This window comes from Polypterus senegalus, chromosome 1, assembly GCF_016835505.1.
Source record: "Polypterus senegalus isolate Bchr_013 chromosome 1, ASM1683550v1, whole genome shotgun sequence".
NCBI lineage: Eukaryota > Metazoa > Chordata > Cladistia > Polypteriformes > Polypteridae > Polypterus > Polypterus senegalus.
The window spans coordinates 124,932,730-124,953,574 of NC_053154.1; the positions used below are offsets into that span (position 1 = coordinate 124,932,730).

The following is a 20,845-nucleotide window of genomic DNA, read 5'->3' on the forward strand; positions in this document are numbered from 1 at the left end:
TTATAGAGTTAAGGGAAGTGAATGCTGGTGTTTTCGTCTTAGACACCAAGTGACTGATGTGAGGCGCCGAATGTGAAGGCAGTTTATGTGACACAGAATAGATCATTGGAGCTTTATGGAAGGAGCTATGGAAGATCAGAGGGATGGCAGCAATGTTGGGACAGCCGTTGTGGAAGAAGCAGCACTATATTTCACAGTGTATTATGCTACTAGTACCAGTGATGACAAAATATCAGCCAAATAATGCCATATAACATTACTGTAAATGAGGAGTAACTAATTATTTTGTCATTCAGTTCAACCACCAAAGAACTGTATTAAACAAGATTAACAACTGTGACAGATTAGGGTTTTCCTCGCACCCTTGTACCCTCAGACCACACGTCAGACACCAGATAAAAAGTCCAATAATTATTTATTATAATAATAATTGTGCACAAAGCACCACCACTCCACTATTCTTCAATAAACCAATAAATCACAATCCTCCACTCCCAGACGCTTAGCCACCCTGCCTCCCAACTCAGCTTATTGTCTGAGAGTTCCCATAGTCCTTTTATACTCCCTGACCCGGAGGTGTTTCTGCCCAACAGTCCACAAGTCCTTATTCCTTCCGGGTCAGGGTAAATAGTCCTTTTCTTCAACCCAGAAGTCCGTCGCTCTTCCTATGACGAACCTCCGGGTCACAGGGCACGAAGAAGCCCTCGGTACTCCCTGCAGCTCCCTCCTGTGGCCCCCACGGCATCCAGCAGGGCTTTGCATAAAAACTCCATTGTCCATGATGCCCTGCTGGTCTTCTGGGGACCTCCATGCTGCAAGGAGGGCTCCACCTGGCGGCTTGGGGGTATTGGCTGGGATAAATGGCCGGCCATCCTTCACACAACAAATATCCAACACTAAAATCTGAAACACAAATAAATATACACAAATTTCTAGCTTTTGTTCAATGAACAAAGTACTAAATTATATTTTATACAAATAATAAACATGATTCATGATAATGAAGTTAATTCCAAAATAGCAAGATGTTCCAAACAATGCATTGAAAGACTCTAGCCTTTAAGTCCAAAGGCCGAGATGAAAAGTTCAGGCTACATGTTTGAACATTTACTGTACATTTATATTTATTTGCTTAGCCACCGCTTTTATCCAAAGCAACTTATAAAAGAGGTCAACATAATCAAATAACATCAGTCTGGAGAATGTTTGGGAACAAGTATTACAGAAAAGGGGTACAAAACTAATTTCCACAAGCGAAAATCTAATTTTAATTCTCAGATATACAAAACTAACAGCTTTCACTTAGAAATTTACCAAACAAGAATAGTGTTCAGATGCTTCTTGAACACACTGAGAGAGTCAGAGTTTCAAATGGAGGTGGGCTGCTTATTCCACCAGCTAGGAGTTACATGTGAACTGGACTGAGATTTGATTCTATGGCTAAGATGGCATCACCAGATGCAGTTCATTAGCAGATCTGAGGGGTTGGGAAGAACCATAGGACCTCACAAGTGCCTCCATATATACAGTATATAGGAGCAGATGTACTGATCACTTTGTTGGAAAGCATCAATGAATGAGTACACAAGAGCAATTGTATTCTTGGAACACCACAGAGTTGAAAGACCAGGTACAAAGAAAATTTCACATACTCCATACTTTCTATATAAGAAACTGCATTGTGAATATTATGTATAATTAGAAAAAATGATTATGGCTATACTCAGTTGTTTGCTATGAACATATTGATAATATATCAAATTATGCTAAGAAACACAGACTTTTCAAGTAAGATAGTGATACTTACATTCACTGTACCCTGTACAAATTTTAATAATCACCGCACAGACCCTACATGCCCTTAATGCAGAGACACCATTCATCATTTATTTATAATACTTTGTAGATGATTGCCAGGTTAATAGCAAGGAAAAACAGGCAAAAAATACAAAATGATTGAAATGATAGTAATGTTTAACATTTGGAATGATGTAACACCAGGCAATTGATTTTAACAATAGGACAAATGTTTATAAGATTCCCACATGCTGAAAATTTCCATGTATTGTTGGAGAGTGTTGAAATATTTTACAAATGTGTAACCTTACACATACACACACAATACAGGTCAGTTTCTCTTTAAAATATGTCCACAGAATTTAAAATTGGACTTTGTTTTCATTGCCACATGAACTACACCTAACACAATCTTTAAAATGTCTTAAAAAGAACACTATTATGGTTTTACTAAATAAACAAGCAAAAAAAAAAAAACATCCAGTGTCAAATAGACTGTAACATTGTTTGTTATGTCTAATTAAAGCCACATTATCTAAAATTAAATGGATCTGGACATCTCATAAATGTTTCAGTTTATCAATGTTGATACACTGAAAAGTACACCTCTACCCTTTGTAATTACATTTTGATACTTTACTTTTTTATAGTATTTTTTCTCTTTTTATGTGACAACAACCACAATTCACTTAGAATCTTGAAGGTTTTTAATATATATTTGCTTTTCCTCTGAACACAAAATCTGTAATTACCTGATAATAGTATAATTTTTTAGGTGTCGCTCCTCAGAAATGTATATTCATTTTGAAAAACTAGGAATTCCTAACAACATGTTAGTTAATGCTACCCCCTCACAGCTCCAAAGATCAGGGTTCAAACTGTAAGCTAGACACTGTGTTCAGTTTCTTGGATATTCAAATCATATTTGTTTAGATTTCTCCAGATACTCCTCCTCCTTCCATATGATAATTTGTGCAGAGTTAAGATAATAAACCATTCTGGTATGTGTGAGTGTGTGGATCTGTGTGTGTGTGGGGGGGTTTGGTTTTTGTATGTGGGCGAATATGTCTTTTGAAGGACTGAATCCTCATCCTTGGAGAGGCTGGGACAGGCTCTGGCTACATGTGAGCCTGAAGCAGGTTTCAAAAATGAAATAAATAAAAAACAATTAAAAGATAATAAAAATGAACTGAAGTTATGCATTAGAAGTGCTACTTACTTGGTTGTAATTTGCTGTTTCATTTTTAAATATTTCATATATTAAGTGAAAATGATATAATATACAACAGCAGCAATTATACCAATTCTTATTTTATTAAATATAAATTACAGGACCAGAAGTGAAGGATACACATTGATTGATGCTCTCAATTAAAGAAGGCATGCCTATTAAATAAAAATTCAGTTGCCTGGTTACATATGTTCTACCTTTACTATTAATATTTTACATTATAACACTATATACATTTTCACATAAAAATAATGCATTTTTCCCTCTAACACTGTACTTATTATATACATCAACAACAAAAACAACTATTATGATAGTAATATTTTTACATACCGTATATACTCGAATATAAGCTGAGTTTTTCAGCACCCAAAATGTGCTGAAAAACATCACCCTCGGCTTATATTCAAGTCAGGTCCTGCTGCCCCGCCAACCCGACAGAAAGCTGGAGTGGAGAGAAAGTGGAACCTTGGTTCACAAACATCTCTGAACACATACAAATCGGGTTACGACCAAAAAGTTCATCAAAATTTTGCATTCGTTCACGACCACACACTCGGTATAGGAACAAGCCAGTTTCCATTTCGGTTTATGTGTGGCGATGATTTCCGCATGTGTTCAGTCTCTCCCTGTGCATTCCCTGTGCAGCGAGAGAGAGAGACACACATACACACATGCGCGTGCGCGAGGGTCACACACACACACACGCATGCACGCACGTGAGAGAGACACACACACATACATACACACACACACACGAGAGAAAGCAAGCGAGAGAGAGGGCTGGCCGCATAAGGCAGAGAAGGCAGTTAAAGAATGCACCAGGCTTGTTTTTAAAGAGACAGATTCGAGCATTGTTTTAACCTCGTATTTAATGAAGACTTTTTTTTATTGGATTTTAATCTCCACTTCACTTCTGTTTACAGCGATTGGTTCGTAGCGTGCATTGTTGCAATGTTACTTTTCTTGGTAGTTTATTAAATTACGGATTTATTTAAATTTTTTTCCCTGTGCTTAAAACTCATTAAAAAAAAAGTGTTTTTAGTGAGTGGTTTGTAGTGCTATAGCGCAAACTCTTGCAGTGTTAGTTTTCTCTGTTGTCCAAGGTTTTATCAGTGTTATTCAATATTTTTATATTTAGTTTACTATTACGCTGTGCATTCTATGGTATAATTAACTATATTTATGCTTAAAAATCTTTAAAAAAATATATTTACATACAGTTCGTACGGTCTGGAACGGATTAATTATATTTACATACAATCCTATGAGGGAAATTACTTTGGGTCACGACCAAATCGGGTTTCGACCAGAGTTTTGGAACGAATTACGGTTGTGACCCGAGGTTCCACTGTACCTGGTTTGGTCTGCGGGCGGTAGAAGAACTGCTGAGGGCTCTGTGTGGTGCTGTGCAGCCTCTGTGAGACTTATTCCGAGCTGTGTGCTCTATTAATGAGCTGATGCCTCAATTAATGTATGGTAATTTTATGGGTATTTATTTTGATTATTGAAACTTACCAGTAGCTGCTGCATTTCCCACCCTAGGCTTATACTGGAGTCAATAAGTTTTTCCAGTTTTTGTAGGTAAAATTAGGTACCACGGCTTATATTCGGGTCGGTAAATGTTTGTAATCCTACAACAAAGTGTGTGTTTTAAACAATGTATTCTTATTACTGTCAAAACTCCCTAGAAGAATTCCCAACTGGTGCAGAATCAAAAGATAATAATTCATGCTTGGTACCATTACTATTTTGGTAACAAGCAACTAGGGTCCATCATGCTTAAACTATATATTTAGGGAGTGTTCATTTGAGAGCATTCAGCGTAATGATGGCATTTTTGAGAGTCAACATAATAGGCTTTGTAATTATTTTAATAAAAGGTCTAACAATCATATTCTCTGAAGAATCAAAATACAAGTTCTTGGGTAACTTTCATAGAGATAATCTTTTTGAGGATGGAGATTTCATTCTTGGTGGACTGTTCCCTTTACACTTTAGGGCAGACCCAGATCTTTAACCTTTGGATGCTAAACCCAAGCCATCCTCCTGCAGTGAGTAAGTAACCTATCACTAGATCATATAAAGGAATTTTCTGACTAATAACAAAGCCCTGCTTGGACACTTAAAAACAATAAACAAATATGTGTTAATTGTCCTTATACCAATGTATAAACTGTGTTTTTGCAAATGAGTGTACTGAACAGTTTAACATAATGGAAAGTCTATCTATCTATCTATCTATCTATCTATCTATCTATCTATCTATCTATCTATCTGGTAATAAGTCTATATATTTTTGCTTGCAATTATGATGGATGGTACTGTTTATATTTACAAAGTAATACACAAATGCAATTTTAAGGTTTTTTGTTAGATTTTTTATTATGTGAAGTATTTATTAGTTGTACATGTCTATTTACATATCTTTCTCATAGGTACAGTCCACGAGGATTTTGCTGGATGCAAACAATGATTTTTGCTATAAAGGAAATTAATGCAAGACAAAATTTTCTTCCTAATTTTACAGTTGGTTATAGAATGATGAAAAGCTGTGACCACATACTGACATCCTTATGGAGTGCTCTCGTACTTCTTAATGGGAGGGATGAATCTGTGGATAATTACACATGTGTAGGCGATGGGCACCCAGCCACACAAGCAATTATTGGAGATGCAGCATCATCTCGATCTGTAGCTGTTCTAAGGACTATTGGACATTTCCGGATTCCTTTGGTAAGACATTTCTTGTATTATTTTTAGTTTGTGCGTGTTGTTTATGCATTATTTTCTAATTTCTTGATGTTTTGTGCCATCACACATAAATCTTACCTAGACAAGACAGACGACATATGACCACCAAATATACAAACAAACACACACATACACATTTACTGTAAGCAATGCAGGTTAGGGTGATCAATGACTGAATTGTTTTCCTTTAAGTCTGAAAGTGCCTTGCAAAGCTACTGGGGTTGCTTCTGACTCTTCGCGACCTTGAAATGAATTAAGTTGGAGATTGTTTTTGAAATCGTCTGACGTGGTATTCATCTATCAGTTACCTGTGTCACATTTTCAATGACCACATTGAGTATAAAACTATTCCATCAATACCAAAGCACTAATTTCAGTGAACAGAATACCAGTCTAGCCCAGGCAACTATCAGGCAACCAGGGACAGGCTATAGTAGTTAATTTACCTAATACACACACCTTACAAAAACCATGCTGACAGTGTCCAGTTCTGGAATTTACCCCAGGATCTTGAAGTTTTAAGGCAATACAGTATGGATCACCAAGGGGGAATTAAATACATAAGATTACAAATAAAAGTTGGTGTTTCCAGTGGTCTTGCTTTCTCTTATATTCTTTCTTTAAATTCTAATAACAGTGTATTAATTTAGACTCCTATGATCTGCAGGTCAGCTATTTTGCCTCCTGCAATTGTTTAAGTGATAAGCTTGAGTTTCCGTCATTTATGAAAACAATTCCAAGTGATGCTTTCCAAATAAAAGCCATTGTTAGGTTGGTCAAGCACTTCAAATGGACCTGGGTTGGAGCCATCGGGTTGGACACTGATTATGCCCGTTTTGGAATTCAGCTTTTTGTTGAAGAAGCCAAAAGGTCAGACATGTGTGTTGCTTATGCTGAGTTTTTTCCAACCACCTATAAGAAAGAGCGGATCCTTGAGGTTGTGGACATAATCAGGAGCTCATCAGCTAAAGTGGTCTTGGGCTTCACAGGTGAAGGTGAACTGATACCCATCCTGGATGAATTTAAATGACATAATATCACTGATATCCAGTGGATAGCAAGTGAAGCCTGGGCTACAGCAACATTACTATGGTGTGAATATCGGGAGTTATTAATTGGGACAATAGGTTTTGCCATCAGGAAAGGTGATATTCCAGGTTTAAAAAGTTTTTTAACCAGGATACGTTTATCTGAAGCATATTCATTACCCTTGTGAGGGACAGCCGGCATTTCAGCCTGGCCGGGATGTCCCTCAACAGAGGAAAGCAGCCTTTGCAGGACACTACATCCCCTGGGATGCTAGATGGCAGCTCCCCTGGATGGAAATGGTTCTTCGGATTCCCACAGGGCAATATGGGACATGGAGTCCGTCTCTTCAGCCCTGTTGGGTACCATGGGTGCCACCAGGGGGAGCTCATCAAGAACCCAGGGAATATTATCGTGACACTAACCCGGAAGTACTTTGGACGGAAACCCACAGTACTTCCGAGATACTAGAAGAAGGTGCTTGACCCGAAAAAGGAATACTTCCGGGTCATGGACTTTAAAAGGTCTGTGGGGAAACCCAGCAGATTGAGCCGAGTTGAGAGGAATGTGACGGAGCTGCTGGGAGTGGAGGCTTGGTTATTGATTATTATTGATTATTGTTATTGATTTATTAGAGAATTGTGGAGTGTGCGGTGCTTTGTGCACTATTATTGAAGAAATATTATTAAAGAATCTTCTTGGTGTTTTAAACGTGTGTCTTGGACGTCTGTCTGGTGGGTTCAACGGGGCAACACCCTTTATTGCTGAATTTTGGGAAGAGATATTTAATTGCAAATTAAATAATTCTTTGAATTTACATGTCCATGCATCAACTTCAAGAAACCCATGCACTGGACATGAACATCTGATGACAGTAGAGAACACATATACCGATGTCACCCAGTTACGTGTCTCTTATAATGTCTACAAAGCAGTATATGCTGTTGCACATGCACTTCACAACATGAATGGGTTCAAAACTGGACAGGGACCCTTTGCAAACAATTCATGTGGAGATATTCGAAATGTACTCCCATGGCAGGTAAGAAATTGTTATTATTATAAAACGTTGTACACTTTTTCCATTAGTCTAAATTGTTATGTCACCTTGTGTTTTTTATTATAAAATGCAAAGCTCATGATGAAGTATTTTCTTTCAAAACTTTTACATTACATGAAGGAAGTTAACTTCACCACATTTGGCCAGGAGGCCAGCTTTGATAAAAACGGAGACCCAATTGCTTCCTATGATCTGGTAAACTGGCATGAGGGACCTGGTGGGTCTGCGCAGTTTGTTAAAATGGGATTTTATGATGCTGCTTTGGAAGGAGAACTTGAGCTATTCATAATGGCATGGAGGAAAACAGTTTGTGTTACAGTAATCCCTCGCTATATCGGGCTTCGACTTTCGCGGCTTCACTCTATCGCGGATTTTATATAATAGCATAACTAAATATATAAAGCGGATTTTTCGCTGCTTCGCGGGTTCTGCGGACAATGTGTCTTTTTACTTCCTGTACATGCTTCCTTAGTTGGTTTGCCTAGTCGATTTCATACAAGGGACGCTATTGGCGGATGACTGAGAAGCTAACTAATCAGAGCACGCAGTTAAGTTCCTGCGTGCTGAATGCAGTGTTAACTAGGAAGTCTCGTCTTGCTCATTCAGCATCAACGTGTTTCGCTGTGTAAAGAGTTAACTTTTGTGCTCTTTTGTGTTTATCTTTGTGCATAGTCAAGCCCTTCATTATGGCTCCAAAGCGATCTGCTACTGCTTCAGGGGCCGTGCCCAAGCAAACGGAAGATGTTAATGATTGCGAAAAGGTAAACGTTTTGGATTTGTTGAAGGCTACGATTCTTTTTATTTAAAAAGTAGGAAAGGAATATAAGATCTACGGCTGCAGTGTCCTTTTAACCAGGGTGCAAAACGAGTTGTAAGTGGATGTAATAAGGCAGTAGTCTGGATGGAATCTGCTCTAGGGATTTCGGATTGAAGACTGCCAGAAAAAGAACAAGGGCAGTGCTACACAATCGCCTGAAGTGGCTCCTTTGGAAGAGCTGTAACGCTCTCCTTTGTTGTGCAGTAAAATTTAACTCATTGTTATCGGACAAGTCATTGTGTCATTGTTGGTGAGTAACCATAATTAATTTTCTTCTTACAGTACTTAGTACATGTACGTACGTTTAGTGTCACTGTACACACATTTACTGTATACTATTTTTCTTGCATTGTACGTATTTATTGCTGGCGGTAACATATGCTATATCGGAGACACTCAATATCTTTAAAATAATATTTAGGTTTTACTGTATATAAACAGTGTGTTTATACACATAATTTCAATGAATCTTACCTAATATCTAAGAGAATACAAAGGGATTATGCTGTATAACTCTGCGGGGAATATTTATAAACAGTGTGGGAGAGTTTATAAGGGCTTAAAATATATAAAAATAACCATACAAACATATGGTTTCTACTTCGCGGATTTTCACCTATTGCGGGGGGGGTCTGGAACGTAACCCGAGGAGGGATTACTGTACTTACAGTTTTGCCAATGTACTCACTCATAGGAAAAAGTATGCTTTTCTTCATAAATTAGTGTGAAATGTTAAGTTATGAATATGTTCTAGGTGTTTATCTACAATTAATCTGCAACAATTATGGTGCTCTTTAGTTGTGGTGGTAATTCTCCAAAGAGAGCCAACCCATTCAATCACAAAAATACTAGCAGTTTATAATAAACAATACTACTTTCATTCTTCATAGTTTAACTTAATATACAGTTAACAGTCAACCAACAGATCAGGAATTACAACTCAGAACTAATTTACCTTTTACTTTTAATTTAACATGCAAAGAGAAATTATGTACTGATTAAATATTACTTTGATATTTAAGTGAGGTGGTACAATGATGAATTGACCAACACACAGCTCCAGAATAAAGAATCTGAATCCTGTCCTTTTTGCTGACTCTGTGGAGTCTGTGCATTCTCTGTATATCTGACTGAATGTTTTTCTATGGGTTGTTTTCTTTTATCTCCCAAAATGTATATAGTGGAGTAAGTGTGCCAAGTAATGAATTGATATCTTATCCAGGATTGGTTCATACCTTGCACCCAGTGACCCCAGGACAGAGGGATTAAAATGGGATTGAGTGAGTCTGGAAAATGAATAGAGTAATAAGAAATAACAAATGCCTTAATATTTGTTGAACTGATAATTCAGTGTGCAGGCTTCAGTTGTAATTTTGTACACAACCTTATAATTTATTAGTAATTTTAGGTCGGTTCCTCCTTCTCCTCTTGGACGCCCTGACGGTCTGGGTCTGAGCATGGTGAAGAGCGACAGGAGACTGCCGCGGGCTTGGAGTGCAGGGCGCTAGGACCCAGGGCACTCATCAGCCCCTGTCCTGTCAGCCCCTGCGAACTCGCTTTCCTCGCTCTGCAGGCAGTCTGCACTGCCGCGTCCGCTGTTGGGGAATTGCCTACTTGGTGCCGGTCATTCCTAATACAGTCACGGCCGTTTTCGGCGAATCCCCCCTTATGCTGTACAGGGAGGGCAAGACTTACCTTCCCCGCCATACTCTGCCGGCCAAAGGCTCCAGCGTTGCGCCGATCCTCCGTGTCGCACGGCGTCTCCCATGACGCAACTGCCTTCCCCTTCAGCTTCTCCAGCTGGACGGCGAGAGCACTTAGCACCTGCAAGAAAGGCGACTCTGCGGGCCAAAGGGACTCCCCTGGCTCGCGCAGAGCCACCGGCGGAAAAAGGGAGACAGACGTCGGTGGGCTTACCTGTCCATCAGCCGCACTCGTCGTCTGCCTCCTGTGGGCCACTCCCTCTGGCCCAATCGAGTCTCTTCCCAGCACGAGACTGGCATTCCTTGGTCCCGCCTCTGTACCGTCATTGGCGGGCACACAAGACACACCGGCAAATCCCGTGCCTGTCAGCGGGCGGGACTTCCGGCCTGCGGCCATCTTGTCTCCCCTTCTCTGGGTGCGGTGGCGTGCCTACTGGCAGCCTCGCAGCTGCTGCGCGTTTTCGAGCTGCAGCGGCTCCGATTTTGCAGCTTCCTTCACTGCCGCCCTCGCGCTGCCGACAGCCCGTGGACCGCCATTCTCCTGCCATGGACGTGGATCCGGTTCGTCCCTCCCTGTGGGAAACAAGGTATGTCTGACCCCGAAGGGCCGATTACTGCAGGGCAGGGCACTCACCTCCCGGATCCCGTCACTCCGAGGCCCCTGCCTCAGTGTGGCCTTATGTGTCACCACGCCAGCCTGGCCATCCGTCCTGACAGCACAACTCTCGGAGCCCGCTGCACTCTGGCAACGCCCGTTCTCCTTCCTCCGCACCCGGGGAACATGGCCATACTGCGGTCCGGCGGCGTTCCGTGGGGTAAACCGCTCCTGCACGGTTGTGCACGTGCCGCTCCCACAGCGAGTGTGTGGGGTCCACTGCTACCCCGGGCCGTCCACAGAATAATTTTTCTTTGACACAGGTCCCCACCTCGACCCAGGTGGAGCATCCTGCCGACTACGCCACTGTGAAAGCTGGCCCGGACACACACAGACGGACATCTTAAGTTTGCCCAACACACGTTTTATTGACACAATATTTACAGTTTAGTCAGTGCACTTCCCAGTGCCTCCAGCACCGTTCCCCCAATGTCCAGGGCACACAGTCAAATAGCCTTTTTTCCTGGCCGCCTCCAGTCCTCTCTCTAGCTCCATCTCTCTTCCACCCGACTTCTGCTCTTCACTGAATGAAGTAAGCAGTCTTTAAAAAACGACTTTTCGGTTACGACACACGGCCTTGTGCACCATAGCAAACTGTTTTACACGCTACATACAGCTATTCACATCCGCGACAAACATGTGTCTTCTTAGATGCTCCTGCAGGAACACGGAAGACGTTTTCCTGCCCACCAACTCTCCTTTTTCACCGGCCGGCATCTACCCTCGCTCTCTACACATTCACACTGCCTGCCCATTTTCCCGGACGCAAAAACTCACCGACCACCCAGTTAGTCCCTTTCATCTGTGGTAACAGTCCACATGCACGTCTGAGCCACGCGGCGTTTGTTATGCCGCGGGTTCACTATTGTGTTGTATTTTGCTCTCTCCAGAGTTCCATCTTTTCATTCACTTACTGTTGTATTCTCACACCAACCCATTTTAGACATCCGTGTCTTTCCAGAAGTGTTTAGCATTCAATAAATAATTATGCATGAGATTGACCTTGTGTCTACCCAGCGCAGAGAGGCATGGGTAAGCCGTTGAACCCCATTCGGGCTGCAAGCCGTGGAATTCCCACTAAGTGTGACTCATACGCTCCCACTCATTAGTCCCTACCCTTTGTACACACCCCCCTCCTACCATGGTCAGGTATCTTGGTGGATTATATATAGAAAAGCTGCCAAAACCGAGGGGTATCCCAAGGGGTCCTTAAAACATTCCTTTACAACTGAGTTTAAAACACAATGAAGTAAGCAGTCTTTAAAAAACAAGTTTTTGGTTACAACGCACGACCACGTGCACCATAGCAAACTGTTTTACACGCTACATACAGCAATTCGCATCCACAACAAACATGTGTCTTCTTAGATACTCCTGCACTTTGTTCACACCCCCCTCCCACCTCGCTACTACCATGGACGATTGTGTGTTGGTTCGTTCCGTGCATTGTTACAATGTTGCTTTTCTTGCTGATTTATTACATTACCGATTTTTCAAATGTTAATTTTCTCCCTGTGCTTAAAAATCATTAAAAAACCGGCCTGATTATGCGCCGTATGGTATGCCGCGGGTTGGCTAGTACAATTATATTTTAGAATCAATTTACCAGATTTTCCGTTCTTTAAAACATTTCCTCAGATTGAATTATGACATTTGTATTAGGTTCCACCTTTGAAGCAAATTATACTATATACAGTATGTGCAAAAATCCTCTCCATGTTGCTTCGACAAACTAAATAAAGAATTTTTGAAAGCTTTTTTAATGTATTCAGCTAAAACCACATTTTGTTCTGTTCTGTTATGTCAGGGAACAGTGGTCTATGAACATATGTACATGTATGTGAACGGGTAAGGAATTTGTTATCAGAAAAGGAATAGCGACTAAGGAAATGTTCCCACAATATTAGCTCATTAAGAAAGAAGACAGAGACTATTAAAAAATACAATCTGATGATAACAATCACTTTGTATGATGGATAAATAGGGCGTGAAATAACAACATATATGCTTTAGAGAAACGTTATTGCTTAGACCTATTATTTATTGTTGAGCTAAATGTAACTTTGAAATAGAGAGAATGCTCATACTATGCATTCTTCTAATCAATCCTAACTGGAAACTGGACCTGACAACACACAAAGAGTTAGATTCAGGCCTTTTATCTGCTGCTGGCATGTTAGGCTTTGTTTCCCATAGATAGATTATGCAAGCTTATTGCTGTTGGTATAAAGAATCCCCAGCAGAATTTCCAGACCCACTTCTGTTTAATAATTCATTTGCTGAAAGTCCTCAATGTTAGTGTGTCAGGAGAGGATGTACAGCATTGTTCATAATGACACTTAGTTTTGTTTTAATTCTTTCCTTTGCTACAACCTTCGGGGGTCCAGAGTGTGTCCCATAACTGAGATTGCCCTTTTAATTGGCTTTTTGATTCGGTGGGCCTCTCTTGAAGTGATGTTACCAGCCCAGCACATCATAGCATAGATGTGGTCCTAAGTGTATTTTGGACTGCACTGGAGTGCCTGTATATCTAAAATGTGCTGCATTGATTTGTGTTTTTATAATAGCACCAAATTTTAAAATATTTTGCTGCTTATATTGTTTTTATTTTTATTACAGACTCTATAGAATGCTTTAAATGTGCTTTAAAAGACTGATCTAATGAAGCTAGAGATCACTGTCTGCCAAAAATAATTGAGTTTCTGTTATATGAAGATACAATGGGGATAACACTAATGTTTATTTCCATCTTCAGTGCCTGTGTCACAATAGCTGTAACAATTGTGTTTACCATCTTCAGACAAACTCCGATCGTGAGAGCAAACAACATGGAATTAAGTTTTCTTTTGTTGCTGTTTCTTGTTTTGTGTTTTCTATGCCCTCTTGCCTTTATTGGTTAACCGACAAACATCTCTTGCTTTGTGCGTCACACTCTGTTTGGAATCAGCTTTGCCCTGTGCATTTCATGCATTTTAGGAAAGACAGTTGTTGTTCTTATGGCTTTCAGGGCTACACTACCTGGAAATAATGTCATGAAATGGTTTGGACTTGCACAACAAAGAGCTAGTGTTTTCATCTGTACTTCCATTCAGATTGTAATTTGTATTGTATGGTTAACTACAAGTCCTCCATATGCTATTCCAAACTCAAAGTTTCACAACTTAAAGAACATTCTAGAATGCTCTGTTGGGTCAGCTTTTGGCTTCTGGTGTGTTTTAAGTTACATTGGATTTCTTGCATCTATGTGCTTTGTCATTGCATTTCTTGCTAGAAAACTCCCTGACAATTTCAATGAAGCCAAGTTCATCACGTTTAGTATGCTAATATTTTTTGCTGTCTGGATCACATTCATCCCTGCCTATATAAGTACTCCAGGAAAGTACACAGTGGCAGTTGAACTTTTTGCAATTTTAGCATCTGCTTTTGGTTTACTGTTCTGTATATTTGCTCCTAAATGCTATATCATTTTGTTTAAACCTGAGAAAAATACAAAGAAACACATGATGGGAAAAGGCAATGTAAACAGTATAAAGCAAAGGGGATGACAGCAAATAACCTTGTTATATAAACTTAAATAAATATCAAGTCATTAGTTAGTTGATTATAAAATTGTGTAGTACCATCAGGATATTTCTACTATAGATGAATTTGTTTAGATATTGAACACAGTGTTTTATTAAGATTTTATTATATAAAGATCAAAATAGTATTGATTATAGTACTGTTCATTTTCCTAAATGTTCATAACATTTTGAAACTTAATCCAGTTCAGGTTTGTAAAGGACAAAATCCTATCCTGAAAGCATTGGACAGGAGGCCAGTCAAATGTAGGGCCCAATCACACACACACTGACACACTTGGGCCACTACATAGTCACCAGTTAAACTAATCTGTGTGTTTTATAGATATGAGAGGAAAACTGGAGTACCCTAAGGGAACATCAACAGAGAAACTAGGAGAACATGCAAACTCTAAATACATGAGTGCACTCGAATCACTGTGCTGCTATGCTAGCCTACTATTCGATAACATATCTGGATTTTGATACCAATAACATGCATGCCAATAATTACGCGAGATATACCTTTTAACATTATTAAATAATAAACATTTGAATCTAAAGACATGTATTTTAAAACCTTTTGTAATTGAATTAGTAATCAGTATTTCATTAATCTAGTATAAGACATTAGCCTTCCAAATGTAATGCTTAAATTGTAAATATTTTCTATAACACTGGCACTAGCTCCCTACGTCCTTTCTGTAACAAATCATTGGATGGATATATATGGATACATATGGAGAAAAGCTTTAATTACCCTTTTGAGGTACGTTTCCCAAAAGCATCGTAATGCTAAGAGCACAATAAACTCCATCAGAACCATAGCGATCAACACACAAAATACATGAATTTCAAATTATGAAAGCTCTCTGGACATTTAGAATACTAAGATTTATGTTGAGATTATAGTATTTTCATGATGAAGTACAATAAAGCATTTATAGTATATTTTACTGAAAAGTATTAAAATTACAAATTCATAATATTTTTATGTTCTTTAAAAGCTTTGAAATCTCAGTATTCTAAGGTTGCAGATAGCTTTACTTTCACACAGACGTTTTATGCATTGTAACTGTTTATGAGGAGAAAAAGGAAGGACAGAGGCTGGGGATGATACGTTTGGATAGATAATTATTAAAATTAAAACAGTGGGCTCTAGCTGATACCCATTGCACCCAGCCTCTTGGATCCTCATTACACCTTCTATAAAGATTCTCTGCATTAAATGTGAGAGTCACTTTGCAGTCACTAAGGTCTTTTTATATAGGGAGTGTTTTCTGTAGAAAATGAAAATGTATATTATAAAATGAACATGCAATCTCTCTTTTGCAAATTCATTGTCAAAGTCTATGAACAAGAATGCTGCAAAAATTGAGAGTAAATGGAAATAACACCACTTTCAATTTAATTTACAAGGTCTACATGGAAGGTGGCTGCAAAAATGAAAAATAAAATAACACCATTCGTAATTTCATTTTCAGCCTGAACAGGAATTAAGCTGCAAATTTGAAAAGTAAACCACAAATAAGCACTGGCGCCAACTGCTGTTAACTGAATTTTCATTTTCCACTTTGCATTTTTATTTTCAAGTTCTCAACATGCAAATAGCACATGTCAATGGGTGGGGCTTTGCAGCTGGATTTCCCATAATTCTTTGTCTTCCATAGCTACAGCCATTTCAATCAATAGAATACTTTTCACTTCAGCTGTGTTTAAATTACATCATTTTGATCTTTTCACCTTCTAACTGCAAGCTTCACAGTGGAACCGTCTCACAAAATCCGAAGACCGTGCATAACTGTAGTTCTGAAGTAATTAGTATGCTATTCAGTTATGATATTTAACATGACAAAAATTAGCCTTTGTTACATCATAATTTATCATTTATTTACACTGAAGGGAAGTCGAGATGCTTTGTATTTTTTTTTTGTAGTATTATATAATTTACCCCTTTACAGTAGTTTTTCTCAATTTTTTCTTCTGTGGTGACACACTTCCTCTAACCAAAAACATCCCAAGGCTCACCATTATTTTACTAACAACAAACTCATTATATGAAAATTACTCACTTTACCATTATTAGAAGTGCTTGTGGTCTGTCATGCAGTGCTTAATAAATATTGATTTTATTATTCAGCTAACTAAGTTGCTTCATTTACTTAAAAAAGATTTTAACTGTAATTTCACTCTTAATAAATACTAAAATAAATCTAACAATCACATTCTACCATATTCTACTTTATTATATCTAGATATTTATACTTGATTTTTTGTAAACTTCAAAATTCTTCTGCAGTTTCCTTTAATGTAATTTTTGATGAAGGTTTAATCAATTGCTCCATTCATGTTGATGTTATTTGCCCTGAGAGTAACTGTGTTATGAAATATACTACAAAAATTAAGTTTTAAAAAACAAGTCAGCTTGACAATTACATCTTCAGTGAACAACCAAAACAAAACCCTTAATTATACAGATATATACAACCAATTTAAATTCTGCCGAATGTGGCAAGGTATATTTTTTCTGCCCCAAAATTTACTGTAGGTATAGAAAGGAATCACACCCCTTGAAAATATCAACCTTTGTTGATTTACAGCCTGAAATGAAAGCGCACACAAGAATATTTTTTCAGTTTTATTTTCAGTTGAGGTGTCACATGTTGCACGGCTGTACTCGGGTAACAGTCCATGTGGTTCATCATGTGGTGAGTGTGGCAACAAGCTGTAATCAGTGTATGCACCCAGCTTCTCTCTCTCCTTATTTTCTCAATGCAATCTATAACATCCAACTCAAAGATATATAAGCAACAGTTTGGTAAACTTATAATAAGTAAAAACTGACTTGATAAAGGATCACAACCCCCAGTACCTTGTGGAACCACCTTTTGCCACGATTACATCCATGAGTCTGTTGGTATATTTCTCTAGACTGTGCCTATATTTGCTCACTTTTCTTTACAGAACTGTTTGAGCTCAGTCAAAATGGACAGTTACCACCGGTGGACTGCAATCTTCAAATCATCCCACAGATTTTCAGCAGGGGGTGATTCTTTTCTATACCCACCAAATAAAAATGAGTTGATATACAATATCTGTTGCAAATACTTTTTACAATGCAATACTTTCACAATACAATGCATGTTCTTAACAACACACAAAATATTAAATATATATTGTAAAGAACACAGCGATGGAAGAGACCGGTACCACACAGATCACTCAGGATGTTCAAGTGTAAGCACCCAAACAGTTGAGCATGTTTACTATTTAATATCAAAACACTAAAAAGAAAAAAATAACTAAACTCTAATGTGCATATTTAAACTTTCCTGGGCAATGGAGTAATGCCACCAAAAAACAAAAAATATGCTGCTAACAAGATTGGCTTTAAAACAATAGAACATACAAAATAGGCATTCAGAAATCTGAAAATGTGTTGCTTCTGTTTGAACCTTCCAAAATATTTTTGTTCAGTTTTGTGATTGTGACATTGAATATGAAAGGAAATTCAGCTGTTTTGCTCATCCTTGTGATGTCCATGTTGGGTGCAATTGCCATGTTCCTGTGTAGACTGTTGATAGACACGTCCAAGGCTGTGTCGGGCATTGAGGACACAAACAGGGGTAGGTTTAAACATATATTGCTCTTGTTTGACCCTCCCAAAATATTTTTGTTCAGTTGTATGATTGCAAAATTATATACGAAAGGACAGCTGTTTTGCTCCCCCTTCTGATGGCCCGAGTTGGCATCAGCTGCCAAACTCGTAGGAACTCGGGACCACCGAGAGTTGTGTTATTTTGGAATTTTGTGTCTCAAACATCTATGTCTGATGCTGCCAGTTCAATAATGAAATCAAAAGTGAATCAATAGTACTGGACTGCTATATAAGTCAGGCAGATGAAGTATGCAGCAGTATTGGCTTTTTGCTCTGAAGATTAAAACAGGTTATAATTTAGCTGTGGTTTGTTGGGTGTGACCTAAAATGCTGTTTAATTTTTATTCAGTGCAATGAACAACTGCAAAGTAAACAACTTTGTGTAAACATTAAGTAAAATAAATAAATATGACTTTCATTTTTTCTTTGGATTAGCTCTCTAGCTTACTTACTAACAACCCTTTTTTCTAAATGTTGATAGGACACTTGATATTGACCAGGGAATTCTGGAGCAAATGAGGTGGTGCTGAGTGGGGACATACTGCTCTGGAACAAGCAAGGGTAGATGTAAAAAGTACTTAGTGCTTTTACTAAAAAAAATATTCAAAACAATGAATTGCAGTACAGGTTTTATTCCTAAAATATATTTGTTACTAAATTATCCATATTAAAAAAGAGTCACTGGAGGAACTTAAAAGTCATATTTAATAATCAGTAAATAATCTGACAGCAAAACTGAGGGTTTAATATCACTTGCAGAAGTAGTTCTTTAAAAACAATACGAACTATGGTGCTTCCTGTCTAATATTGCCATCTGCTCTGTTTACTCTTTGGGGTCTCTGCAGTAAGAGGGGACATCCACCAAAAGGCAAAATCATCCATATTATATACAGTACTTAACAAAAAGTAATGTACCTGTTTTGACTAAATACAAAGAGATAACATATGCCCCAGAGACATGTGACATGTAAGATTGGGTGCTGCTGGCTATGAGTCGAAGAATACACTCTTATACAATAAACTTTTTATTTGAGAGTAGGGAATGTTCACATCAAAATAATTATTGATCGTACAGTACAATACTGGCAGCATAATTGCTTTGAATACAATAGACATCAAATACACATGTTGTGTCCAATATATAAAAGAGAACCAGATGTGAATGCTAGTCTTAAGGTTCATAATTAACTCTTTATTGTGTTATTTCATAATTATAATAAATACTACCCTTACCAAACTACCACCTGAGGCAGTAATATTGTCAGTTCACCTCACATGCTGGTCTTGTATACAGTATGGACAGGTGGGCAGGAACTGCCAGCACCTTAGGGCATCAGGCCATTGCACATCCACTTGGACCTCGATATGTCCATCAGAAAAAAAATAAACTTACTTATTTATAGATCAATATGACAATGTCTTTCAGATGACCAGTTCATTCACACCACATTTAGGACAGCATTCTAAATTTTCATTTAGAATAGCATTCAAATATTATGTAATTCAATCACTAAGTAGATTCCATATGGCATTTCACCATAAAGGACACAGTACTTCATTAAAAATTAATATAAATTTATAATGTAAACTTTATAATTTATATAAAAGAAAATAAAAGCAAGTACAAGTTAAATAGTAATGCACATATCTAAATATTATTACAATAAAATAACAAATACTATTTGTTAAGAATGTATTGTTAAGAATACAATTTTAAGCACATATTGAACAAGAAGAATAATAGTATGTGTCAATGCTAATATCTTGTGGCATTTCCGCTGTATGCCAGTTTTTGCATTTTAAGAGTTTAGCACACCTAGCATTTAACACAATCAAATTAAAGGAGAGTTGTCAGAGTCTTAACAATTAACTAAAAAATATCAACTTGGAACTTTTTAGCCATTCTGAAAATACAGTACATGTTTGCTTCATAATCATGATGACTGAACAGTAACAATCAGTAAAGGAAATATTTATACATTTAGAAAATGTATGTGAATTTCATATTCATGATGAAAACATTAATATTATTACATTTTCTTACTTAAAAAGCAACATTTCCAGCTTCATTTATGTTATGTGCAAGTTATTTTTTTTTTCAAATACAAACATTGTAAAATCATGATGTACAAAATGTAGTAGCTCACTAAGACACTTTAAAAATGATTTGCTTCTTTTATTAACATTAGACTTTAGCAATTCCCCATAAATTTTATTTACATAAAACCACACTTCTTAATAGTTAATAAAGCATTCTACTTGAGGCAGAAACAATACTGTACTATTGATAGGGAGTACTAAAATGCAGAGCCAAATATGAATGTATTTAAAATACGTTAAGCTCATTTTCACACAGACAAGAACTACACTCTTCATTGCCCACCACTTTAAAGCTGTCTAACAGTACAGCTCCATTTCCATGAGGAGAACAGCAATTTGTGAACTGGTTTACATATTGTCAATTGTGGCGGTAATTTCCAGACTCTGACTGTTTGATTTTCTCAGGATTGTTGCCTGTGGCATTGGTCATACATATTGATCATACTTCTTGTTACTTCTTTTAAAACAGGTTTTCTCCTCAGGG

The 20,845-nt window shown here is 37.9% G+C and overlaps 1 pseudogene; it reads left to right on the forward strand.

The window, feature by feature from the left end:
- The first annotated feature begins 127 nt into the window (after window positions 1–127).
- On the forward strand, window positions 128–14,588 carry LOC120531010 (annotated as a pseudogene).
- The last annotated feature ends 6,257 nt before the right edge of the window (window positions 14,589–20,845 follow it).